The sequence below is a fragment of the Macaca thibetana genome, chromosome 2 (genome assembly GCF_024542745.1).
Source record: "Macaca thibetana thibetana isolate TM-01 chromosome 2, ASM2454274v1, whole genome shotgun sequence".
Lineage (NCBI taxonomy): Eukaryota > Metazoa > Chordata > Mammalia > Primates > Cercopithecidae > Macaca > Macaca thibetana.
The window spans coordinates 30,487,002-30,514,442 of NC_065579.1; the positions used below are offsets into that span (position 1 = coordinate 30,487,002).

At 36.6% G+C, this 27,441-nt stretch overlaps 1 protein-coding gene across 10 annotated transcripts in view; it reads left to right on the forward strand.

Moving 5' to 3' along the window:
• The window catches only part of TBC1D5 (TBC1 domain family member 5), a 566,253-nt gene that overhangs the window by 89,701 nt on the left and 449,111 nt on the right, over positions 1–27,441 (forward strand). For 7 of the 10 annotated variants that reach the window (XM_050779554.1, XM_050779547.1, XM_050779557.1 and 4 more), the window contains exon 2: positions 15,796–15,860. The exons of the other annotated variants lie outside the window; for them this stretch is intronic. The gene's annotated coding sequence lies outside the window, so the exon portion shown is untranslated. The remainder of the gene's footprint in view (positions 1–15,795; positions 15,861–27,441) is intronic. 10 annotated transcript variants of the gene reach the window in all.

The following is a 27,441-nucleotide window of genomic DNA, read 5'->3' on the forward strand; positions in this document are numbered from 1 at the left end:
TAGTGGGCTTGATGGTATGGGGTTATGGTAGAAAATTGAGTCCAAATTCAGTTTATGGTGCTGTTTAGTTTTTTAGGGATGCCATAACAAAGAACCAAAAACTGAGGGGCTAAAAACAGAAGAAATTTATTGTTTCAGTTCTAGAGACTAGAAGTCCAAAAATCAAAGAGTAGGCTAAAGGCTCTAGGGGAGAATCGTTTCTGCTTTTCCCAGCTACTGTTGTTTGCTGGCAGTCTTTGGCTTGTGGATGTATTATGTTACTTCAGGCACCTGGCCATCTTCTTTCTGTATGTCTTCACATCATCTTCCCTCTGTCTGCATCCAAATTTACCCTTCTTATAAAGACACCAGTCATACTGGGTTTGGGCCCATCCTCATGACTTCGGTTTAATTTGGTTACCTCTGTAAAGACCCTGTTTTCGAATAAGGTCCCATTCTGTGTGTGGCACTAGGGATTAGGACATTGATACATCTTTCATTGATAGATGACAGAATTTTAAGGAGAAATGAATAGGATTTGATGCTTTGAATCAGTATAGAGTAGGAGATTGGGAAGGGGAAAGAGCAAAGGTAAATCTTGAGTTGTCATGTTTTCCTGAGAGAATGCTGGTGCTACTAGAGAAATAGAAAAGTAAGGGGGAAGGGGAAAGAGTTTTGTGACAAGGTGAGGGTGTTGGGAAATAAGTTTCATTGTAAGCATGCTGAATTTGGAGTTGTAGTTGGTAGTAGAATTGGTTCATGATCTAGTCATAATTCAAGAAAAGAGATTTGTACCTAGATTATAGCTTTGCTATGATAACGTTTAGGTTCAGTGAGGGAGAGGATACAAAAAGGAGACCTAAGCCTAGAAAGGAAACTAAAGAGAGAGTGTTACTTTGTTAAAATGGATGCTTTCATCCATTGTAGAAAAAAAAAAGTTTCATGAACAGATCTATTCCTTTACTCTAAATGTCAGTTCTAGTAATGTCTGGATAGTGGATTTAGTTGCCGAAGTGGTCGCTGCATGAACAGAAGTAAGTTACCAGTTCCTGACAGCTGCGAGTCAGCCTCTGGGCATCTTGCTAAATTTTCAAATATAATTATACAGTAGACTTCCTTTAACAAATTCTGTGTTCCCAGCTATAATTATAACTGCTTTTCTTGCCTATAGCCTATTCTTTGTCTTACTACTCTCCTCTGTATCTCCCCCTGCTGGTTAGACTTTTCCTCTGGTCATTTGGGATCTGAGAAAATAGGAAGCTGTTTTTCCTAACCATTGCATAACCAATTTCCTTCTTCCCACTCTACCCTAATAGACATTTCAGTAATAAGCAATGTTTTAAAGCATAGGCTAGCAGTATTCTATATTATATTTATATTTATCTTCAGAGAATATGCAGATACAAATTAGGTACCTTGTAAGCCTTCTGTGCAACTGTCAGAAAATGACTACCACAACTTCCACAGTGACCCTATTTAATAGTTAAGTAAAATCTTAAATAAAGTCTTGCTCATGGCCATGCTTTAGACCAAGAGTGTTTTGTTTTGTTTTGAATAAATTAAAATTTTCAACCAAAAATGAAGTCATCATAAATCCTACAACCATAATCTTGCACTAGTTTCCAGGACTCATCATGACAGTAATTTGTAAGATCAGAATTATGAGTGGGATTTCCTGTTTTCTCATGTATTTTTATCTCCCAAATATCCATTATGAAAATAAATCACTTTTAAAAATGACTTGATGTCCTTTACAAAAATATTGTAGTTTTTGGATGATAAAGTTTAGGAATATATTTCCACATCACTTAGATTAGATTCTGAGTCATTTTAATGTCTTTCTTAAGAAGTAATTAAAATGTGTAGTTTTTTGAATGTGCAGAAGGAAATTTCAACTTTTGTAGCTTGCAGTGGAAGTAGTCCAGAAGAAATTATGGATTGATGTCAGTACTTACTCATTAATATTTGTTATGTGCCAGGCACTGTGCTAGTTGCTAGTTTACTGAGATTTTAGTTTGAAGGATGAGATTAAATTAAATAGGTTTTACTTATAATAGTTGAAATATACTTGGGAATAAATAGTGTATCAAGATTGCCTATTAAAATAATTCTGTGTATTCTGGGTGATGTTCAGTACTAAGAAGTAGGACTTCTCTTACGTAGTAATTGGTTGACATTCTTTGACCTCAGTGTAAGACTGAAGTATTTAATCAACGAACACAGAGAATAAAATTATGATAAATAAACCACTTTCTTTAAACCTTTAGAAATAAACTTGAAGTCTTTTGGCATTAGATTGATGGGCTTTCCTTTTGTGAAAGAGTAAGTGAATAATTTAAGCTTATAATTCATGTTTGCAGGTCCTCATCCTGTCAGAGGAATAATAGTCTTGAAAATTGGAGCTCTGGAATTCACCATTCTGAGAGATCTCTCCTTGCTGGTATAATTTTATGCTTATGTGGCAAGGTTTCAGGTTGAGGAATGAGATCAGATTTGCAGGGGCAGAATATTTGCTATCCTCGTTGTTTTGGTTCCCGAGGAATGCTTACCCCTTAGCCTCAAATATGCTGTGGTATTAGCTACTTTAAAATAGATTGCTCAAGACTCTTTATTTGGAAAACCTTAAATATGCATCGTGATGCATTACTTGCAATAAAAAATGAGGCTACAATTATATAAAACAAAACAGTACAGCTGCTGACAGATGTCATTAGCGACTTACTCAAACACAGATCCTTCAAAAAGGAACTGCTAGACATCAGATTCAGGGAGTTAAGGTCATTATGACTGAAGATGAAATACTGTTGTCCACTACATTTATTGTTGTTGGCTTTTTGCATTTAACTTTTGGATAATTTTTTGGAGACCTTGACATTTGATACAGTTTAAAAACCATTCTTTTAAATTACAATTAATAAATGTATAAGGAATGAGGAAAATAGAAAAGCACCATGAGGCAAACACCACAGTAATAATTGTTGCAGGCAAGACTCATTAATGGATAGCAAAAGTAAGGGTGAGCATTTAAGGAGAAATAGAATATTTGCATAGGTCTAAAAAGTATATTCCTAAGATGTTTAATAATTACAAAGAGAAAAATAGTAACTTTATGGAGGAGACAGCTGATGGACACTAAGTGATCAAGGTTAGTATCAACAGTAATAAGATATATTAACATCTGATATAATACGATACACCAAAGAGGGCACAACATCACTTATATATTTTTGCCAAAAATATATAACCTCAGTTTCATCATGAGAAGACATTAGACAAACTCAAATTGAGACACATTCTACAAAATAATGGACTAGCACTCTTAATATTATAGTCACGAAAGAGAAGGAATTCCCACAGATTGGGGGAGACTAAGGACACATGACAACTAAAGGTAATGTGGGATCCTGGATAGGATTCTGGAATAGAAAAACGTCATTAGTGGCGTAACTGACGAAATTTGAGTAAGACCCACAGTTTAGTTAATAGTTTTAACCAATGTTAATTTTATGATTTTAATAACTGTAGTATAGTTATGTATGATGTTTTCATTAGAAAAACCTAATTGAAGGTTATGTGGGAATTCTGTGCTATTTTGGCAACCTTTCTGTAAGTATAAAATTATTTCAAAATAAAAAGTTAATAACGTCCCTTCTGGAAATTTGATGTAGTACATTCATACTTACCCTGCGAGACTATGAAAGGGCTCTTCTATTATAATGAAGTGTCTTAGTTTTAGTAATGAAATGTCTTTTGGTTTTATCTTGGGCAGAGTTTCAGGATAGACTCAGCACTTGTTGCTGACCACAATTTGTTATCTCAGTTCTCCTAATCATCTTCTTATAACAATTGTAGAGATACTTGAGTTGTGTAATTTCTAAAGAGATGTTAATTGGCCTCTGCTCTAGTTAGTTGACCAGTACGTGGAAGAATTTGAAGATTAGAAATACGATAGATTACCTTCAAATCGAAAGTGTGTAGATAGGAGGTATCGGGGGGGGGGGCGGGTATTTGGATTCTAGATCTGATGGATACTACCAGCTCTGTGATCTTGAGCAAATCAATTTGTCTTTCTCAATCTCCTTTCTCATCTATAAAATATCAATGGTAGGAATAACTCTACCTTATATGGTTTGTAAAGATCACATCAACTAAACATGATAATATATATGGCCATATAACTGCAGATTGCTTCCGCTTCAGTCCACTGTGAATGGTGCCTCCTGGAGGTATGCCAAGTACTGTGCCGAGAACAAAATGGTCACCCTCAGTTAATTGGCTCTGATTAAATGAGAAAATACCTTTGGAAGGATATTGTGAGTTGAAATACTAGAAAAATAAAAGTATAAAAAATTTTAAATGTTACAACATTGTTAACCAAATTGGTGTAGTTTTATAGGATTTTCATAGCACAAACCCAAAACCTATACAAGCTAACCCATTTAGGTCTTACTCAATAATTAATAATAATTATTTTTTGAATCAATAAAGGAGCAGTACTATATAATACTATTTGTAAGCAACAGATCTGGGGCTATTTTAAACCATTTCATTTTATTCTTTTTTGTGTAGGGGAAAAAAGTCATTAGTCTGCATTTATAATCGGGACTAGCTTCCTGTAAAATTATTTAACTTTTTATTTATAGAATTTGAAATTTACAATTCTAAATACAGCAATAGTAAGGCACTGCATTTTTGCAGGAAACAAAAAGCACAATTAACATAAAGTTAGAACCAGCCACAAATAAAATATTTCAGCAAACTGTAAGAAAAAAAATGCTCTGGGAAGCAAATGCCAAGAAATGTTACATAGGTGGCCTTATTACATTGGAAAGAAAAGAATATAGAAGATTAGTAGCAGTAATAGGAGGAGGAGGAATAGGAGGAGGAAGGTACGTAGCAAATGATAGTGAATAAGCTCTAAGTGTTAGTTACTTTTCTAAGCACTTTATGCAGATCGTATTATTTAATCTTCCCAATACCTTATGAGTTAGTTGCCTGCTTTATATATGACATAGCTGAGGCTCAGAGAGGTTAAGTGATTTTTTTTCCCCCCACAAAATCTTGGAGCCAAGATTCAAAGGCAGGATGTTTGGCTCTAGAACTCATACTGTTAACCAGTATGCACACTCCCTCCATGAAACCAATAGCCACCATCTATTGATGTACAGAATGTAGTTTGTGTATTTTTTTGTGTGTGTATAATTTTGTTAATGGTACTGTGGGGTTTTCTGGATCAAGGGCACGATTTAGGTAAGTAATGGGCTAATTCATAGGACCCGTGGTGTCCTAATAAATCAAAACCCACTCAAGAATACCTCAGCAGTAAGCACATTAACTGTCTTCCTAGATGGATTATTTTTAAAAATCTCCATATCTGCATAAAGTGTATTACATACGATAATTTCACTTAATTGTTCTAACTTTTAATAACTGTCAAGACAAGTAGTAGATGAAAGGAAAGCAAAAAAATGGTAAAGTGTGGGTGTAGAATTACATCACTTTTTTTTTTCTTAAGGCAGAGATTGATTTAGAATTTTTGTATTTCCTGGAAGAATACCTTGTGGCTAGTAGGAATGTTTGATTGCTTTAATAGATTCTCACATAGTAGGGCCTAATATCTAGCTGATTGAATTAGTATTATTCTTGGTATAGAAATAAACTCCATAGTTTGTTCTTTATGAAAATATTTTATTTCAAGATATTTCTTTTCTGCTTGACAAAAGGGCATTGCATCTTTAAAAGAGACTTGTGATGTTTTGTTTCATTTTTTTCTAGCTTGGACTGTGGCAGAATCAAATGAGTAGTAGTCTTTGATGACTAACACTTGTTTATTTTTTCCCACTGCAAAAATCTTTAAAAAAGGTATAATGACAAAATTAGTTTATTCTTAGACATTATGTTTTATTTTTCTTTGTCTTCTTTTATAATGTTCTTTTTTATAACATTATCCTTCTCAGCCCTAAAACCTAACTTTCACATTCTAAAAGAATTCTTCTTTTAAGAGGAAATTGATATTTGGGGTCGAAGGATTTGGCCAAATCTGAGATTTCCTATCATAATTAAAATAAATCTTGGAAGCAGTTTTTATTAGTTACTTTAATTCAGATAAGCTAATTCAGGCTTATTTTCTCTTAAATTGATTTTTAAAAAAAAAATAAAAAGAGATTATCTCCTTTAGCTGCACCAAATGGCACCTGATTTAATAACAATGTTCTAACTCTGTGAAGTTAAAGGGAGTCAGGAGACACGTTTGTGGAAATGTGGAGTTTGGTATTTATTGTTATACTGGTGGACTCAACCCCCACACCTTGCATCCTCTGTATTATATTTCTCTGTGGTTATCTCACCTTTGTCTTTTCTCTGTAGAGGTGAGGGGGTCTGTTTGTATAACTGTGCTCTCAGCTAAGTATAAAGTGGGCTAGAGCAGGGATGGCAAATACGTGAGCTCACGTGCATTCCCTCTCCTATGCTTGTTATGACATCAGGTCATGGCATACTTTCTTGCTTAGCCATAGGGCAGCTTCATAATTTTCCCATCTTTAGGGAGCCAGAAGTTTCAGTGTGAGTGAAACCTATTTGCTATTCCTGGAGTAGAGAGGTTGGGATGATTATCAGAAGTTTTGTACCTGTTTTTCCTTCATGTCCAGGATTTGATGTAGTCCAAGAGTAAGAGATCTTACTTTCTTAGGTTGATGTGTTCTAGCAGTTTAGTGACCTTCAGAGCATACTCAGACACACTTGAATTTATTGTGACAAAATTGATCCCCCCAACCCCCTTTTCTGAAATACTTGGTTAGGAAACCTTTAGATATCACCATAGTTTATTTTTTGACAACTGTCCTATAAATTTACACTCAAAAAGTTATTCTTGGTGAGGGATGGGGGATAGGTTGTGTCTTGCAAAAGGTACAATTCACCTTTTCAAGTGTACAATTCATAGTTTTTGTTTTTGTTTTTTTTTTAACTAACCAAATTGTGTGGTTGTCACCATGACACTCAGCTGTAGAACATTTTCATTACTCCACTATGATTTCTTACGTACATTAACTCTTAATACCCATTCCCCCAATTCAAGGCAACAATTTATTTATTTTTTAGTCTTTATAGCTTTGCCTTTTCTGGATAGTTGATATAAATGGAATAATATAATACTTGGTCTATGGTGCCTGACTTTGTCCAGAACATAATGTTTTTGAAGTTTGTTTTGTAGCATGTATCCATAATTTCTTCCTTTTTATTGGTGAATATTACTACATTGCTAGTATGTCTTGTTAATACATTGATCATCTGTCAATCCATTTCATGGACATTTATGTTGTTTGCAGCTTTTGGCTATTATGAATAAATCTACTAAGAACATTCGTGCTCAAGTCTTTGTGTGAATATTTCTTTTCATTTCCCTTGGGTAGATACCCAAGAGTGGGGTTGGTATGTCATATGATAAATTTATGTTTAACTTTTTAAGAAACTGCCAAACTGTTTTCTAAAGTGGCTATACTCTTACACACTCCCATTAACAATGTATGAGGATCCCCATTTTTACATCCTTGTCGGTATTTATTATTGTCTGTATTTTTTATTATATGTATCTTTTTATAACTTAAAATTTTATCTCAATATTATTTTTAAGATTTATCCATGTTGATACATGTAGCTCTTACTGCTATGAAATGTTCATTGTATGAATATGTAGTGAAAATCCAGCCATAATATGAAAAATGGCTTCAAATTCAGTTGTATAAAATATAGAGTTGTATTATTGTGTTGTTATTGAAAAACAGTACTTTTAGTTATCTGTACTGTTGCAAAAGTTACAAAAGTGAAAATGATGAAATTTATACTTGATATTACTGCTGAGACAGTCTGAATTAGTCACAGGGCAGTTTTTTCCTAAGTCAATCCCATTTGCTTCCACAGAAAATAAGAATTTTAGGCTGGGCGCGGTGGCTGACGCCTGTAATCCCAGCACTTCTGGGAGGCCGAGGCGGGCGGATCATGAGGTCAGGAGATGGAGACCATCCTGGCTAACACGGTGAAACCCTGTCTCTACTAAAAACTTCAGAAAGCCGGGCGCGGTGGCTCAAGCCTGTAATCCCAGCACTTTGGGAGGCCGAGACGAGCGGATCACGAGGTCAGGAGATCGAGACCATCCTGGTTAACATGGTGAAACCCCGTCTCTACTAAAAAAAAAAAAATACAAAAAACTAGCCGGGCGAGGTGGCGGACGCCTGTAGTCCCAGCTACTCGGGAGGCTGAGGCAGGAGAATGGCGTGAACCCGGGAGGCGGAGCTTGCAGTGAGCTGAGATCCGGCCACTGCACTCCAGCCTGGGTGACGGCGCGAGACTCCGTCTCAAAACAAACAAACAAACAAACAAACAAAAAAAACTTCAGAAAAAAATTAGCCGGGCGCGGTGGTGGGTGCCTGTTGTCCCAGCTACTCGGGAGGCTGAGGCAGGAGAATGGCGTGAACCCGGGAGACGGAGCTTGCAGTGAGCGGAGATCAGGCCACTGCACTCCAGCCTGGGAGACAGAGCGAGACTCCATCTCAAAAAAAAAAAAAAAAAAAAAAAAAAAGATTTTAACTTTATCTGAGAAATGGACAGTGAAACTACAGACACAGAAGCCAGTAACAAAAGACCATATACTAGATGATTCTTTTCATATGAAATGGCTACAGTAGACCAATTTATGGAGAAAAAAAGCAGTTTTGGGGTTGCCAGGGCAAGGGGGATTGGCGGGAGATGAGTGACTGTTTAATGGGTATGGGGCAATTTTTGGAATTGAGTAATAAAAATGTTCTAAAATTGACTGTGGTTACCCTTACACAACTCTGTATATACTATAATCAATTGAATTGTACACTTCAAGTGGATGAATTGTATGACATATTCATGTTTCAATATAGCTGTTAAAAAATAAGATGCATGAGTCTTTGTAGAACATGTCAATAGTATTAAAAAAAAAAAAGAAGAAAGTAAAAAGTACTTCACATCACAGGTGTTCCTTTGTCAATAATTGTGGCATTATGGCATCCTTTTAAATGACTACTTAATAAACTTCATTGAGTAGATGTACTATAATTTGCTTAATTAATTTCTTAATAGTAACCATTTAGATTGTTTCCAATAAGTAATGTTGTAAGTGGGATCATTGTATATAAATTTTTGTGCACTTGTCTTTTCAGTATAAGTTTTACAAGTGAAATTGTTGGGTCAAAGATTAAGTGCATTTAACATTTTGAATCATATTTCTAAATTACCACTCAGTGAGATGCTCCAGTTTGCCTTTCGCCAGTGGTACATGATAACATATGAATGACCATGCTCTTGCCACTGCTGGATATTGTCCGTGTTTTTTGTCTTCATCAATTGGGAGGAAATTAACTTATTTTTATTTGCATTTCTTTGTGCAACTTGTTATATATCCCTTAAAAACTTGTTTTTGTTAATTTCTTGTCCTTTTTTTCTGTTGAGGTAATGATCTATCTTTGTATTAGTGTGTAGAAAGTCTTTTTATATTAAGAATATTTGGCTGAGTGTGGTGGCTCACACCTGTAATCCCAGCACTTTGGGACGCCGAGGCAGATGAATCACCAGGTCCGGATCGAGACCATCCTGGCTAGCACAGTGAAACCCCGTCTCTACTAGAAATACAAAAAAAAAAAAAAAAAAAAAAAAAAAAAAAAAAAAAAAAAAAAATGAGCTGGGTGTGGTGGCGGGTGCCTGTAGTTCCAGCTACTCGGGAGGCTGAGGCAGGAGAATGGCATGAACCGGGGAGGCGGAGCTTGCAGTGAGTCAAGGTCGCACCACTGCCCTCCAGCCTGGACAACAGAGTGAGACTCTGTCTCAAACAACAACAACAACAAAAAAGAATATCTACTTTGGGTCTGCTATATTAGAGAAAAATATTTTTCCACTTTGTCTATATTTCATATTTATTTATGATGATTTTTTTCCCATTGCACAAACGTTTTAAAGTTTTGCATAGTCATATTTGTTACTTTAAAACATCCTTAGAAATTCGGCTACATTCCAAGGTTATACAAATATTCTTTTATATAAGTTTTAAAATTATCTTGGGGCCAGGCGCCATGGCTCACGCCTGTAACCCCAGCACTTTGGGAGGCTGAGGTGGGCAGATCACGAGGTCAGGAGATTGAGATCATCCTGGCTAACAGGGTGAAACGTCTCTACTAAAAAAAAAAAAAAATACAAAAAATGTGAAGAAGAGGAATTAAGACAGCCTTTTTTCCTCCCTCTACCTTTTAGACTTTATTTTATACTAAAGAATTAACTGGGCATTACATTTATTTAAACAGCTGTTACAGAAACAATTTTACTAGCACAGCTGCCTTTTAATAAAGTATTTGAATGTTTTCATTTTACTTTTTTGAAATTTTTTGTTTATTAGATTATACTACATTAATCAAAGACAATAATTATGTATTTTTTATGTATCTAGTGGCTAAATTACCATTTATGTCTATTCTTCAACCTAAATTTGTAGTCTGGAATTTCCCCAAAGCACAGAATATAATTTATATTCAAATGGATTAACTTGTTCTTTGGACAGCCTAAAAAAAAAGACCAATTTATGATTTTCTATTCTATATTTTATTTTAATAAGCTAAATCGATATTTGATACTTGCTAATTTATACACACTTGTGTCCTTAATTTAATAAGCCATCTGCATTTAGATTTAGTAATACATAAGATAAAACCAATGCTACATACCTCTAAAGTTAATTTCTTTCTTTTCAGTTTACAGTGCCAGTTTTACACTCCATGTGCCGTCAGTGAAAATGTAGGCGGCAGACACACCACATATTTATTATCACTGAGTTCACCATATCATACAGGAAAAGTACATTAATATGCCATAGAGAAAATCTAACACACATAAACAACCACTTAGCATTTTTAAGAACATATCTGACTTATTGGTTAGCTTAAATATCTTTTGGTAGAGTTAGACACCCACGTACAGTGAGTACATTCATATAAGTTATCAGAACAATTCCTTGTGCTGGTGAATGAACATCTCTCTTCTTCATGTATGATGGTAAAGATTATACATTATAAAGCTTTAACCTTTCCATTGGAATTCTAAATCTTGATACAATTCAGCCATTCCCAGGGTTCTTCAGATAAAGTTACACTCTGGAAAACGTTTTTCTAAAGCCTTAGTTTACATTTACATTTCTGTTTCATGCTGGGTCTCTTTTCTTGAAGTTTCTGTTGTTATTTTCTATTTTAGGCCCATGGTGAAGTAGGGGGAGGGAGTGGGGCTTTTCCTGATTTCTTTTTTCCCTGTGAATTCTATATTCTACTGTAGGCTGTACCATGCAAAAAATTGTGTGTATGTGTGTTAGTTTTTTCCCCACGAGACAGTTTCACTCTTGTTGCCCAGGCTGGAATGCGGTGGCGTGATCTCGGCTTCACTGCAGCCTCCACCTCCTGGGTTCTAGCAGTTCCCCTGCCTGGCCTCCCAAGTAGCTGGGATTACAGGCATCTGCCACCACGCCTGGCTGATTTTTTGTATTTTTAGTAGAGAAGGGGTTTCGCCGTGTTGGCCAGGCTGGTCTCAAACTCCTGGTCTCAGGTAATCCACCCTCCTCAGCCTCCCAAAGTGCTGGGATTACAGGCGTGAGCCACCATGCCTGGCTGAGTATGTGTATTTTTAAAAATAGGTACAATACTTGTTAGACTTTTTTCTCATTGTAATATTTTATAGCATTTAAGAAATATAAAAATATAGTGTATAGTTTATATGGATACTGGTCTAAACTTGAGAGAGTAGTAATAAGAGCTAATGCAGATGCGAAAAAATACGAAAGTGAATATAATTGATATATAAAGCATAAAAAGCACATGAAAGTGTTTTTCTTTTAATCTTGTATGGACATTTACTTTGCATGTAATATGGAATCAGGACTTTCTAAAAGGAAAATGTTCTAGCATTTTCTTTTAGTGAAACAAAACAATAAGAAATTATATGTTTAAAAGTTTTTTAGTTTCCTCAGATACTTAGTTTTTGTCTCTCGTTTATATCCTAACATAGCCTCTCTCTCGAAAAAAACACCCCAGAATATAAAAAGTTATTCTTCCTTGCAGTACATTCTAAGACCCTGTTTGTTTAACAATGTTGGGTAAAGTTTTTGCAAGTACTCTCTTTATGGGCCTGTATTCTCTTTTTTTGAGTTATTCCTTCCGGACTGGAACTATCTTAGTCATTCCATTTTATTTGACTTTAGTTAATTTCCTCAGGTGTATTTTATAGATTTTGTTAGTGTAGTATAATTTTCAGCCTCTGCCCTTTATTCTTCCCTTCTTTTCAAGATTTTAAACTATTACATATTCACAGAGAACTCTAAAATATATAGCTCTACATTTGATCTCATTTTTATGTTTCCATCTCTCTGTCCCCTCACAGTGAATATCTGGAACCGGAAGCATCGTCTTGCCACTGACTTGTTCGCTCCAGTCAGATCCAGCCATTCTTTGTTCCCTCCTGTTATCCTTTAGGCTCTTTATCTTAGATCTAAGAATTTCTTGTCTTGTTCTCTCTTACCCATTATATCTCATTAGTCAATGTATTGTCTTAGTAGTTTTTGCTCCTGCTAGTTCTATAGCATTCTCAAAAGCCTAGATGACTCTTCTGCAGCCTTATTCCTGGAATACTTTAGAAGTCTCTTAATTTGTATCCCTGCTATCCTCAAATCTGTCCTGTGCATTGCTGTCAGATTAATCTTCCTAAAGCATTGCTTTTACCCAGACAATCTCCTGCTTAGGAACCTTCATTGGCCCCACTTTGCCTAGAGATTGAAACTTTCCAGCCTGGTATTTGAGGTTCTCTCGTAAATTTGTCCTAGTTTTTTCCTCCACTGGCCAGTAACAAAAATGCTTTCATTTTTGTCAGGATGGTCCCAACATACTGAGAATATTTTTACATTGGCATATCCTTTTCCATTTCTCAGTGTTTTATGTCTTTTCTGCATTTTACTCTATGATGTCCTTTCTACTTTTTTTTTTGGCCACTAAATCTTAACATACTTTTTTCCAACTTTCAGCTCTTGTCTTGCCCCCTCTGTGAAGTCTTTCTGCAGTGATTCTACTGTGATTTCACCATCATCTGAATTCCTGTTTTGCTTTGTTGCTACTCACAAAGCACTTCCTGTTCAGTATTTTGTACTATTACTTGCTTTTGTGTTTTACTTGGGTCTAGGTCCTATGTTGCTGACTGGATTTTAAGTGTTAGAAAAGCAGGGACCATATTATATTTCTTTGAATCTCTCTTAGCCAAGTATAGTTCATTACAAATGCCCACTTATTTTTTCCCATAAATCTTAATTGGTTTCCTACACTCAAGCACCATTGATTAAAAAGTTAAACAACAAAGGTATGGACTCAGCTTTCATGGACTTTATATTCTGGAAGAGAGAGAAAGATGCTCTACAGCTAATTTCATAATTACCTGCTTAGTTACAGTTGAGGAATGTGGTTTGTCATTTTTTTTGACAATCAGAAAACCTAGAAAATTGCCTTCGTTTTTTCCCTCTGCTGTCATTGGTATTTATAATTTTTCTTACTTCACAGATAAATTTTGATAGGGTAAATTATTCTTGAAAGTGTAGGTTTTCAAATGGTCCAACTTAATTCTTCTAAATACACGTAATGCTGTATATCTGGGTAAATTCAGTAGACAACATAATGGAAAGAATGATTAATAGGTGCCTGACATTAAAATAATTATAGTGAATTTTATGTCATTTATGTGATATGTAAACTCATATGAAATAGTTAAAAGATAATGAAAATAATTCCAAAAGGAAGATTTTCTAAACTCAGTTAGGAATTTTTAGTTAATGTACTAAAGCTATCTTTTGTAGGAGAATAAGATTAGATTAAAGGTAGATATGTTGTTCTTAGATATGTTATTTTAGCTTCAGGTGTTTTTTTCTAGTGGCTTGAACAATGTCATATTTCATAGGCATGATTTTTTGAGGTTGTAATAACCATAGAAAGTTAATATTGAAAGAATGGCAAAATATGCAGTGAAACTAAAAATTGTTAAATATAAAAACATAATTTACATAAATGTTACAGTTAGGAACGTTATGAATGTAAATGTGCCTTCTCTGTTCTCAGTCTTGTAATGCCATTCTTTGTCCAGTTGGAGATGAAGAGTGATGTTGAGATGGGTGTTTAGCCTATTTTAACAGCTTTAAAAAAATTCAATATCGTTGATGTAAATATGAGAAGGGAAGAGAATATTTATCTCTATTAAGTGACATAAAAAACCATGGTAAGAATAACAGGTAGTGAGTATGCCTTAAATAGTAAAATCCCTGAAATCAGATGCTAATTATAAGCACAAGGACACTTGCTTCCTACATACTTAAATGTGTATTTTCTTTAGTCAAAGTGTAATTCAGAGTTCTTGAAGTGCTGAATATGGCCTTTGTTTTTTCATTTCCCTTTAGCATACATATTAAAAAAAAAAACAATAAGACACTTCTGCTGGACTGTGATTTTGATGGATATAGGTGGACTATTAAACCAAATGCTATGAAGATAAATTCAAATGTTTGCTCTCAAAAGTAAAAATAAAGGATTGTCTTTATTGTGTGATTTCCCTGCTTCTTACTATTAAAAAACAAATGTTTAGTAGTAAAGGTAAAATTATTTAAACATATTTGAGCACATTTTACTTGCTTCCTGTGGTTTATCAAGGCCTTTAAGGCTTAGATTGTGAAAGGATGTATTAATACTGGTATTGAGTATATTTGTTTAGATTATTATGGACTTTAAATTTTATTTTAGATGTTCTCTCTGGCATCTTGTCATAAAAGTTATGTGTTGTTTTACTTCGTTAGCGGTTATAACATTTTTAAGTATCTGAGAAGAAAAACTTCCTCTGCATTTTGAACAGGGTCTTTCATTAGTGGTTTTGTAACATGTTCTTCAGTTGTTGAGAGGTGCATAGTACAGATACCCTGTTCTTAGAAAGTAATGGGCTTTTAAGTTGTAGAGTAGTAAGAAAAGTCTAATGGACTTAAACTATTTTAAAAACTTTGTTTTTAGAAAGAGAGGTATAAGAAAACCTTTTTTAATCTTGCTATTTTTTTGTTCTTAGGTATGCCTTTTATTTAGCTTTTAGTAACTTGTAATTTAAGATCACAGTTATTAGGTATATTTCTGCATTTTATATATCACTCCCAGATGCTACAGTATTAGTTTTTATCACTGCATATTTTATGAAATGTCAGCCTTCTGTTGGCTGTTCACAGAGCATTGTTAGTGATCAAAGACACAACATAAAGGAGAGGAATCTAAACAATTGGCTTATCTTTGTCCTTCGTTGTGACAAAAATACTCTAAAATTACTTAATTATAAAAAGTCAAATGAAGGCATCATGTAACATGCAAAGAAATGAGTATCTTTATGTTTTAGTGAAATAAAATCTCAGTGTTTAATATCAAGAAGCGTAAAGAGAATTACTATCTAATTTTACAAAGTTTTCCTTGTTAAGGAATGAGGGCAATATGTCTTGTGTAATTTTGTAATACTTTGCTAAATGACAGTGCTGTGCCTAGGAAAAGCCACAAAGTGTTTGACATCGTAAGAGGTTACTCAGTATAAACCCTTAATTTTGTTACACAAATTACGTTCTAGAAAAGTGGTTATTAGCTTTTGTATGTACATTAAGTTGTATGTGAGTCAGTTTATTAAAATATTTTCTTGAATTGATCTACTTTGTATTTAAAAACTATTTCATAGATTTAAAGATCCTTTTTTTTTTCTTTATTTCAGTGATACCAATATCAAGATAAAAGTGTGGAATGGGAGAAAAATTCTCAAAGCCTGAAAGAAAATCTGTAAGAATAAAATTCTTGAATGATTTTGATCAGCTGTTGTGTATGCCCAACACAGCAGTTGGTTCAATCAATTTTATGTTTTAGGATGGTTTTATTAAAATGAGCTGCTGCTTTTAGTAAATCATTGAGAAAGATGCTAGCTTTATACATGTCTTTTTTGGTTGGGGGCAGGGCCTACAATTGCAGCATTGTAAGTCAGTAAAATTGGAGACAGTTCCTGGCTGCCATGAAAGTCAGTGTGTTTCTGTGTTGGTGTGGGCATTTGGAAATAGAGGTAGAACGAAGATTTAGATTAAAAATGATTTTAGATAATTGTACTGTTATGGCTCTCTGCAGGAAACTGCCATTTCTAGTAAAACGTAATCATCAGCAGATAATAGGGATTTAAGTGTATCTTCAGTTTTGTGTACAGTTTCTGTTTTTATAAATGAATGAAAGTTAATTGTTTTCCAATGGAAGAATTAAATCTTTGGAAAGTAGTTTGAAAGACATAGCCATTGGATATGAGTTAGAGGCCTCAACATTTTGTCCTGATATGCATTATACAGTTACTACCCAAACTATGGTCTGTACATAAACAGTATTGGTGTTACCTGAGATCTTCCTAGATATGCACAATCTCAGGCCTAACCCCATACCTACTAAATCAGATTCTGTGTTTCATCAAAATTCCTAGGTCATTCGTATGAATATTAAACTCCGAGAAGCACTGCCATAATTCAGACCTCTCATTTTTTCTGTGTGTATGTGTGTGGTAATTGTGGGGTGCTCATAGTGGAGTTGGTTATCTGTAGTTCAAGAATTGGAAGAGGAAGTGGAAACTCACACCAGAATTTTAGTGGGGGCCCAGGAGTAGACAGATAGTTAATTTAGAACTCGGCAAGCTTTTGGTCTTTAAGCAATTGCAATTTGAATCAGTAGTTACTTTGTATATCATGTAGAAAGCTTCATGTCACCCTGGTAGTATTAATCAGGTGTTTTCTTTTGGCCATGGCAGCATCGTCTCATGTTCACAGATACTTAAGATGTTTTCTGCCAGTCATAGTGTAGTAAACATTTCCAAAGTGTGTTCTATGATATATTTTTTCCAGGAGATGCTTGGAATGTAAAGATCCCATGGTCACATAAATCTGGAAAGCACTGAATACTTTCCCATAAGAGAATCCCATTATATGCTGATGTATTAAAGGACCTGAGAACCTGTTGTAACTTAGTTTAATTCAGTATTTCCCAAATTTACTTGACTAGAGCATCCTTTTTTTTTTTCAAAACAAACAAACAATCTTTTAAATTTTTTCCTTTAACATGTGCACAGACTGACTTCTTTCCACATTTATTTATCTTACTCAAAATAAGAGATATGGACAACTTCCGAAATTGTGATGTTATGCCACATAAAACATACTTTCTAATATTGCTACATATAAATGGTACTGGTATGACCCTTGTGTACCGAAGGGACTAAACATGCAGACATTTTTGAGGATTGGAGTGATTGAGCAGTCATCATTTAGAACAGGGGTCCCCGGCTGGGCGCGGTGGCTCAAGCCTGTAATCCCAGCACTTTGGGAGGCCGAGACGGGCGGATCACGAGGTCAGGAGTTCGAGACCATCCTGGCTAACACGGTGAAACCCCGTCTCTACTAAAAAATACAAAAAACTAGCCGGGCGAGGTGGCGGGCGCCTGTAGTCCCGGCTACTCGGGAGGCTGAGGCAGGAGAATGGCGTAAAAACCCGGGAGGCAGAGCTTGCAGTGAGCTGAGATCCGGCCACTGCACTCCAGCCTGGGCGACACAGCGAGACTCCGTCTCAAAAAAAAAAAAAAAAAAAAAAAAAAAAAAAAAAAAAACAGAACAGGGGTCCCCAACCCCCTGGTCATGGAGTGAGACCGGTCCATGGCCTATTAGGAACGGGGCCACACAGCAAGAGGTGAATGGTGAGCAGGTGAGCTCTGCCTCCTGTCAGATCAGCAGCAGCATTAGATTCTCATAGGTGTGCCAACCCTATTGTGAACTGTGTATGCGAGGGATCCAGGTTGCTCATTCCTCATGAGAATCTAATGCCTGATGATCTGAGGTGTAACAGCTTGATTTCGAAACCATCTCTCCCCACCTCCTTCCCCATTCGTGGAAAAACTGTCTTTCACAAAGCGAGTCCCTGGTGCCAAAAAGGTTGGTGACTGCTGAATTAGAAAGTGAGCATAGAACTGATCCCAGTAAGATTTGATGGATGAATGAAAGGGAGAAAATAGACTATTCTTAGTGTTTGCTGGAAAGAGGAAAACCATGAGCAATGGAATAAATTAAACATTTCAGTTGAATAAATTTTTACCGAATTGCTAATAAAGAATAGGCTCTGTACTTGGCCTTGGGCAAACAGTAGTGAAAAATACTCAGTCTGCCCTCTAGTTGCTTATTGTGAGCATAGAACATTCTGATAAATGTACAAGAGTTGGAATCCAGAACATAAGATTTTCTTTGTGGATTTGTTTAAAAAAAAAAAAAAATTGGCCAGAAAACTGTATCATGGAGTGCTAGAGACAGGACACAACTGTAGTGATGGATGTTTCTGGTTAGGTAGGGGAAACAGAGGAAAGGACAATTATGGGACAGAATTTCAAAAGGTAAGATTGGGAAGACCAAACAGCCTTAGAAGTCAGAGAGCTTTTGGTACTCAAATTGCCCAGGTTTGGTTAGTTGAAGTGCATGACAGTCCTCCATCGCTTGAAAAACATGTGGACCCCTTTTCTTTATATCCTTATTGATTTAATTTTTTGAATATGTAGAAAATTACTTACTTTTCCAAAAAGTAAAACTGTACAAAAAGATATACCAGAAAATTGTCACTCCATCCTCCCCATTCCACCCCATACTTTGTAGGAAACCAATTTTATTGTTTTCTGGGCTTTACTCATTTTTATAAAGATATGCAGAGATATTTATGTTTCTTTTCTTTTTTTTTTTTAACCTAAAAAGTAGCATGTATGTTCTTTTGCAGTTCAGTTTTTTCATGTATCAGTATCTCTTGGAAATTACCTCATACCAGTTTGTAGAGATTTTCCTTACTCGTTTTTGCAGGTGCTTACTACTTTGTGTGTGCCATAGTTTATTCAACCAATCTCTTATGCTTGCGCATTTAAGTAGTTTTCAATATTTTGCAATTACAAACATGCTGCAGTGATATTTATTTTCATAGTTTTAGAGGTGTATCTTCAGGGCAAATTCCTGGAAATGGGATTGCTGGTTGAAAGGGCAAATACTAAGCCCGGTGCAGTGACTTGCCTCTGTAATCCCAGCTACTTGAGAGGATCCCTTGATCCCAGGAGTTCAAGGCTGCAGTGAGCTATGATAGAGCCATTACATCCAATCTGGGTGACAGAGTGAGACTTTGTTGCTAACAACAACAACAAAAAGGTTCAAAGGGCAAATACTTACATGGTTGTATTAGAGTATTACCCAGTCCCCTGCATGGGGGCTGTAACATTTTGTCTTCCCACACTGCAGTGTATGAGAGTGCCTATTTCCTGACAGCCGTGCAGACAGAGTGCATTGTGAAACTTCAATTTTTGCCAAGTGATAGGTGAGAAATGGAATGTTGGATACATTTAATTTGTATTCATCTTTTATGTGTGGAGTTGAATGTCTTTTCATATGTGTAAGAGCCACTTTCCATAGGATATTTGGGCTTTTCCCCCTCAGTTTAGAAGTTCTTTGTAGGGATATTAGGCATTTATCTGTGATATATGTTGCAAATAGTTTTCTTACAATTAGATCTCTGATCCATTTGCAGTTTATTTTTATGTATGATGTGAGAAACATTGAATTTTATCTTTTTTTCTTGTCTATTGTTTAAAATGACTATAAATGTGCTAATGATTTGTTATATCACCTTTACAGAGATTAGATTTCTATCTGTAGTGGAATCTATTTCTGGACTTTCTGTTCATTTGCACTTTTCTGCCTGTTCATGTAGCAGTCCTACACTGTTTTCATTATAGAGGCCTTATAGTATGTTTTAATGCCTGTAGTATGTGTTAATGAGGTAGTCCCCTCTATTTATTTTCAGTATTTCCCAGTTTTTCTTGAACTTTTTCCATTTGAACTTCAGTATCAACTTGTCTAACTCCATGAAAAGCTTTATGATTTGTAAGTTTGTGACCTATTGATGTTGAGATGTTCTAACCAAGGACAGGGTATTTCTTTTCAGTTGTACAGTCCTACTTTTATATGTTTTAAGAATGTTTATTTTTCTTTATGTAGGTTTTGAACATTGCTGTTTATTCCTAAATATTGTACTTTTAAAAATTGCTATTTAAAAGAGACTTTCTTGAAAAAGTTCCTTTCCAAGATGGGCGAATAGAAATAGCTCCGGTCTGTAGCTCCTGGTGTGATCGACAGAGAAGGTGGGTGATTTCTGCATTTCCAACTGAGGTACCTGGTTCATCTCACTGGGACTTGTTGGACACTGAGTGTAGCTCACGGAGGGCAAGCCGAAGCAGGGTGGGGCGTCACCTTACCTGGGAAGTGCAAGGAGTCAGGGATTTTCCTTTTTAGCCAAGGGAAGCTGTGACAGACTACACCTGGAAAAACGAGACACTCCCGCCCAAATAAGGCGCTTTTCCCATGGCCTTAGCAACCAGCAGACCAGGAGATTCTCTCCCATTCCTGGCTCAGCGGGTCCCACACCTACGGAGCCTTGCTCACTGCTAGCACGGCAGTCTGAGATCTAACAGTGAGGCTGCAGCCTGACTGAGGGAGGGGTGTCTGCCATTGCTGAGGCTTAAGTGTGTAAACAAAGTGGCCGGAAAGCTCGAACTGGGTGGAGCCCACCGCAGCTCAGCAAGGCCTACTGCCTCTGTAGACTCCACCTCTGTGGGATGGGCATAGCTGAAAAAAATGCAACAGAAACTTCTGCAGACTTAAATGTCCCTGTCTGACAGCTCTGAAGAGAACAGTGATTCTCCTAGCACAGCATTTGAGCTCTCAGAATGGACAGACTGCCTCCTCAAGTGGGTTCCTGACCCCCGTGTAGCTTAACTGGGAGACACCTCCCAGTATGGGCTGACAGACACCTCACACAGTTGGGTGCCCCTCTGGGACGAAGCTTCCAGAGGAAGGATCAGGCAGCAATATTTGCTGTTCTGCAGCCTCCTCTGGTGATACCCAGGCAAACAGGGTCTGGAGTGGACCTCCAGCAAACTCTAACAAACCTGAAGCTGAGGGACCTGACTGTTAGTAGGAAAACTAACAAACAGAAAGGAACAGCATCAACACCAACAAAAAGGACATCTACACCAAAACCCCATCTGCAGGTCACCAACATCAAAGACCAAAGGTAGATAAAACCACAAAGATGAGGAGAAACCAGAGCAGAAAAGCTGAAAATTCTCAAAACCAGAGCACCTCTTCTCCTCCAAAACATCGCAGCTCCTCACCAGCAACGGAACAAAGATAAATGGAGAATGACTTAGACGAGTTGTCAGAAGTAGACTTCAGAAGGTCAGTAATAACAAACTTTTCCGAGCTAAAGGAGCATCTTTGAACCCATCACAAGGAAGCTAAAAACCTTGAAAAAAGGTTAGACGAATGGGTAACTAGAATACACAGCGTAGAGAAGACCTTAAATGACCTGATGGAGCTGAAAACCATGGCACGAGAACTTCGTGATGCATGCACAAGCTTTAATAGCCGACTCGGTCAAGTGGAAGAAAGGGTATCAGTGATTGAAGATCAAATTAATGAAATAAAGCGAGAAGACAAGTTTAGAGAAAAAAGAGTAAAAAGAAGCAAACAAAGCCTCCAAGAAATATCAGACTATGTAAAAAGACCAAATCTACATTTGATTGGTGTACCTGAAGGTGACATGGAGAATGGACCCAAGTTGGAAAACAGTCTTCAGGATATTATCCAGAAGAACTTCCGCAACCTAGCAAGGCAGGCCAGCATTCAAATTCAGGAAATACAGAGAACACCGCAAAGATACACCTGGAGAAGAGCAACCCCAAGACACGTAATTGTCATATTCACCAAGGTTGGAATGAAAGAAAAAATGTTAAGAGCAGCCAGAGAGAAATGTCGAGTTACCCACAAAGGGAAGCCCATCAAACTAACAGTGGATCTCTCGGCAGAAACCCTGCAAGCCAGAAGAGAGTGGGGGCCAATATTCAACATTCTCAAAGAAAAGAATTTTCAACCCAGAATTTCATATCCAGCCAAACTAAGCTTGATAAGTGAAGGAGAAATAAAATCCTTTACACACAAGCAAATGCTGAGAGATTTTGTCACCACCAGACCTTCCTTACAAGAGATCCTGAAGGAAGCACTAAACATGGAAAGGAAAAATGGTACGAGTCACTGCAAAAACATGCCATATTGTAAAGACCATCGATGGTATGAAGAAACTGCATCAATTAATGGGCAAAATAACCAGCTAATATCATAATGACAGGATCAAATTCACACATAACAATATTAGCCTTAAATGTAAATGGGCTAAATGCCCCAATTAAAAGACACAGACTGGCAAATTGGATAAAGAGTCAAGACCCATCAGTGTGCTGTATTCAGGAGACCCATCTCACGTGCAGAGACACACATAGGCTCAAAATAAAGGGATGGAGGAAGATCTACTGAGCAAATGGAAAGTAAAAAAAAAGCAGGGGTTGCGATCCTTGTCTCTGATAAAACAGACTTTAAACCAACAAAGATCCAAAGAGACAAAGAAGGCCATTACATAATGGTAAAGGGATCAATTCAGCAAGAAGAGCTAACTGTCCTAAATATATATGCGCCCAATACAGGAGCACCCAGACTCATAAAGCAAGTCTTTACAGACCTACAAAGAGACTTACACTCCCACACAATAATAATGGGAGACTTTAACATTCCACTATCAATATTAGACAGATCAATGAGACAGAAGGTTAACAAGGATATCCAGGACTTGAACTCAGCTCTGCACCAAGCTGACCTAATAGACATCTACAGAACTCTCCACCCCAAATCAACAGAATATATATTCTTCTCAGCACCACATTGCACTTATTCTGAAATTGACCACATAATTGGAAGTAAAGCACTCCTCAGCAAATGTAAGAGAACATAAATCACAACAAACTGTCTCTCAGACCACAGTGCAATCAAATTAGAACTCAGGATTAAGAAACTCATCAAAACCGCACAAATGCATGGAAACTGAACAATTTGTTCCTAAATGACTACTGGGTAAATATCGAAATGAAGGCAGAAATAAAGATGTTCTTTGAAACCAATGAGAACAAAGACGCAACATACCCGAATCTCTGGGACACATTTAAAGCAGTGTGTAGAGGGAAATTTATAGCTCTAAATGCCCGCAAGAGAAAGCAGGAAAGATCTGAAATCGACACCCTAACATCACAATTAAAAGAACTAGAGAAGGAAGAACAAACAAATTCAAAAGCTAGCAGAAGGCAATAAATAACTTAAGATCAGAGTAGAACTGAAGGAGATAGAGATATAAAAAACCCTTCAAAAAAATCAGTGAATCCAAGAGCTGGTTTTTTTTTTTGAAAAGATCAGCAAAATTGATAGACTGCTAGCAAGACTAATAAAGAAGAAAAGAGAAAAGAATCAAATAGATGCAGTCAAAAGTGATAAAGGGGATATCACCACTGATCCCACAGAAGTACAAACTACCATTAGAGAATACTATAAACACCTCTACACAAATAAACTAGAAAATATAGAAGAAATGGATAAATTCCTGGACACATACACCCTACCAAGACTAAACCAGGAAGATGTTGAATCTCTGAATAGAACAATAACAGGCTCTGAAATTGACACAATAATTAATAGCCTACCAATCAAAAAAAGTCCAGGACCAGATGGATTCACAGCTGAATTCTACCAGAGGTACAAAGAGGAGCTGCTACCATTCTTTCTGAAACCATTTCAATCAATAGAAAAGAGGGACTCCTCCCTAACTCATTTTATGAGGCCGGCATCATCCTGATACCAACGCCTGGCTGAGACACAGAAAAAAAGAGAAGTTTAGACCAATATCCCTGATGAACATCGATGTGAAAATCCTCAATAAAATACTAGCAAACCAAATCCAGCAGCACATCAAAAAGCTTATCCACCATGATCAGGTTGGCTTCATCCCTGGGATGCAAGGCTGGTTCAACATTAGCAAGTCGATAAACGTAATTTATCACATAAAGAGAACTAAGGACAAAAACCACATGATTATCTCAATAGATACAGAAAAGGCCTTCAACAAAATTCAACAACCCTTCATGCTAAAAACTCTCAATAAAGTAGGTATTGATGTAACGTATCTAAAAATAATAAGAGCTATTTATGACAAACCCACAGTCAATATCATACTGAATGAGCAAAAACTGGAAGCATTCCCTTGGAAAACCGGCACATGACAAGGATGCCCTCTCTCACCACTCCTATTCAATATAGTGTTGGAAATTCTGGCCAGGGCAATCAGGCAAGAGAAAGAAATAAAGGATATTTAGAAAAAGAGGAAGTCAAATTGTCCCTGTTTGCAGATGACATGATTGTATATTTAGAATACCTACCCCATCATCTCAGCCCCAAATCTCCTTAAGCTGATAAGCAACTTCAGCAAAGTCTCAGGACACAAAATCAATGTGCAAAAATCACAAGCATTCCTATACACCAGTAATGGACAGAGAGCCAAATCATGAGTGAACTCCCATTCACAATTACTACAAAGGGAATAAAATACCTTGGAATCCAACTTGCAAGAGATGTGAAGGACCTCTTCAAGGAGAACTACAAACCACTGCTCAATGAAATAAAATAGGACAGAAAGAAATGGAGGAACATTCCATGCTCATGGATAGGAAGAATCAATATCATGAAAATGGCCATACTGCCCATGGTAATTTATAGATTCAATGCCATCCCCATCAAGCTACCAATGACTTTCTTCACAGAATTGGAAAAAACTACTTTAAAGTTCATATGGAACCAACAAAGAGCCTGCATTGCCTAGAGAATCCTAAGGAAAAAGAAGAAAGCTGGAGGCATCACACTACCTGACTTCAAGCTATACTGCAAGGCTACAGTAACCAAAACAGCATAGTACTGGTACCAAAACAGATATATAGAGCAATGGAACAGAACAGAGGCCTCAGAAATAACAACACATGTCTACAACCGTCTGATCTTTGACAAACCTGACAAAAACAAGAAATGGGGGTAGGATTCTTTATTTAATAAATGGTGCTGGGAAAACTGGCTAGCCATATGTAGAAAGCTGAAACTGGATCCTTTCGTTACCCCTTATACAAAAGTTAATTGAAGATGGATTAAAGAATTGAATGTTAGACCCAAAACCATAAAAACCCTAGAAGAAAACCTAGGGAATCAGGACATAGGTATGGGCAAAGACTTCATGGCTAAAACCCCAAAAGCAATGGCAACAAAAGCCAAAACTGACAAATGGGATCTAATTAAACTAAAGAGCTTCTGCACGGCAAAAGAAAGTACCATTAGAGTAAACAGGCAACCTACAGAATGGGAGAAAATTTTTGCACTCCACCCATCTGACAAAGAGCCAATATCCAGAATCTACAAAGAACTTAAACAAATTTATAAGAAAAAACCAAACAACCCCATCAAAAAGTGGGCAAAGGATATGAAAAGACACTTCTCTGAAGAAGACATCTATGCAGCCAACAGACAGGCTTTCTCATCCCTTATGTATTCTAATTAACTGTTATTTGTAATAGAAGTGTGACTGCTTTTTTTCATGTTCATTTTGTATCCTTCTTCCTTGCTGAATTCTTTTGTTTCTTGAGTTTTATTTTCAGTTTTCTAGGATTTTCCAGGTATTTCCTCAGGTCATCTGATAATAGTTTTATGTCTTCTTTTCTAGTTCTTCTGTGTATAATTTTCTCTACTAGTTTTTTTAGATAAGTGTATCACTCTTGTCACCCAGGTTTGAGTGAAGTGGTGTGATTTTGGCTCACTGCCACGTCCGCCTCCCGGTTCAAGTGATTCTCCTGCCTCAGCCTCCCTAGTAGCTGGGATTACAGGCGCATGCCACCACGCCTGGCTAATTTTTGTATTTTTTTAAAATAGAGACAGGGTTTCCTCATGTTGGCAAGGCTGGTCTCGAACTCCTGACCTTTGGTAATCCACCTGCCTCAGCCTCCAAAATGCTGGGGTTACAGGTGTGAGCCACTGTGCCTGGCCTCGACTAGTTTTATTTCTTCCTTTCAATTCTTTTTTTTTTTTCTGTTTTCTATTTTTTTTTTTTTTTTTGGAGACAGTGTCTCACTCTGTCACTCAGGCTGGAGTACGGTGGCACGATCATGGCATACTGTAGCCTAGACCCCTTGGGCTCAAGTGATTCTCCCACCTCAGCCTTCTAAGAAGTTGGGACTACAGGCATCCGCCACCACACTCAGCTAATTTATTTATTTTTTGTAGATAAGGAGTTTCACCATGTTGCCCAGGCTGGTCTCCAACTCTTGGGCTCAGGCAGTCTACTCGCTTTGGCCTCCCAGTGTGCTGGGATTAGGGGTGAGCCACTGTGCCCTGCTTTCTTTTCAATTCTTATTTCTTACTATTTTCAGTGTTTTCTCTAGCCTAATTTCATCAATAAATATATTCAGAATAGAGTAGTATTGGGCATCCTTACCTTGTTCCTGAACTTAGTGTGGATGAATAATGTTTAGTAAGAACTATCAATGGTAGAAAAGATAGAACTACTTGAGATAATGCATTATTCTTAGCATTCTATAGGCATTATAACATAGAATCCTCTATATTATTTCTGTTTCTTTTTACAGGCGGTTTTTTTGAAGGAGTTATCTCTACTTTGCTACCTTTTCATCTTCATTTTCTCACCTCCCATTGTTACTCCTTATAGGATAGCACTCCACTCTGGTTTCTCAGTTGTCCAAGCAGGTACCAGCTAAAGTTGCTGTTGAGACTTCCAAGTTGCTAAATCTAATGGGTCTTTTGTCTCCCCATCTTCGTCTTACTTTTCCTCTTAATATCATTCAGCGTTGCCGATCTTGCCTTCAACTTAGTATACTTTTCCTTCTTAGCTTCTGTCAATATCACATTCTTCAGGTTATTTCTTCTTAGTCTTCTCCATTAGTTCTTCCTTCCCTGCTTGACTTCTAACATCTACATGTTCTAGGCCTCTTCTTTTAAAATTCCATTCTGTCTTCTTTTAAACTCTGTTTGTTCTAGATCTTTAAACAAATCTGTGGCTTAAAGTATCATCTGTATTACATTTATTGTAAGAGTGACATCTCTAGTCAACACTTGTCTTCTGAAATCAGGATTTATGTCTGCGCATCTGCTATCCATTTTCACTTTGAGATGTCAAAGTCACTTTGTAATATAAGTTCTAATCCCTCCCCAAACACCTCCCGTTTTTAGTATCATCGTGTAACCCATTGGATAAGCTAGAAATTTAAGATTTGTTTTTGATTTTTCTTTTTTCATTCATTGTCTTTGTTCACTTCATTATCAAGTTTTATTGAATTCCTCTTTCCATGCCCTCACATTTTCTCTAGTTTTATTGACTGATTGATTGAGAT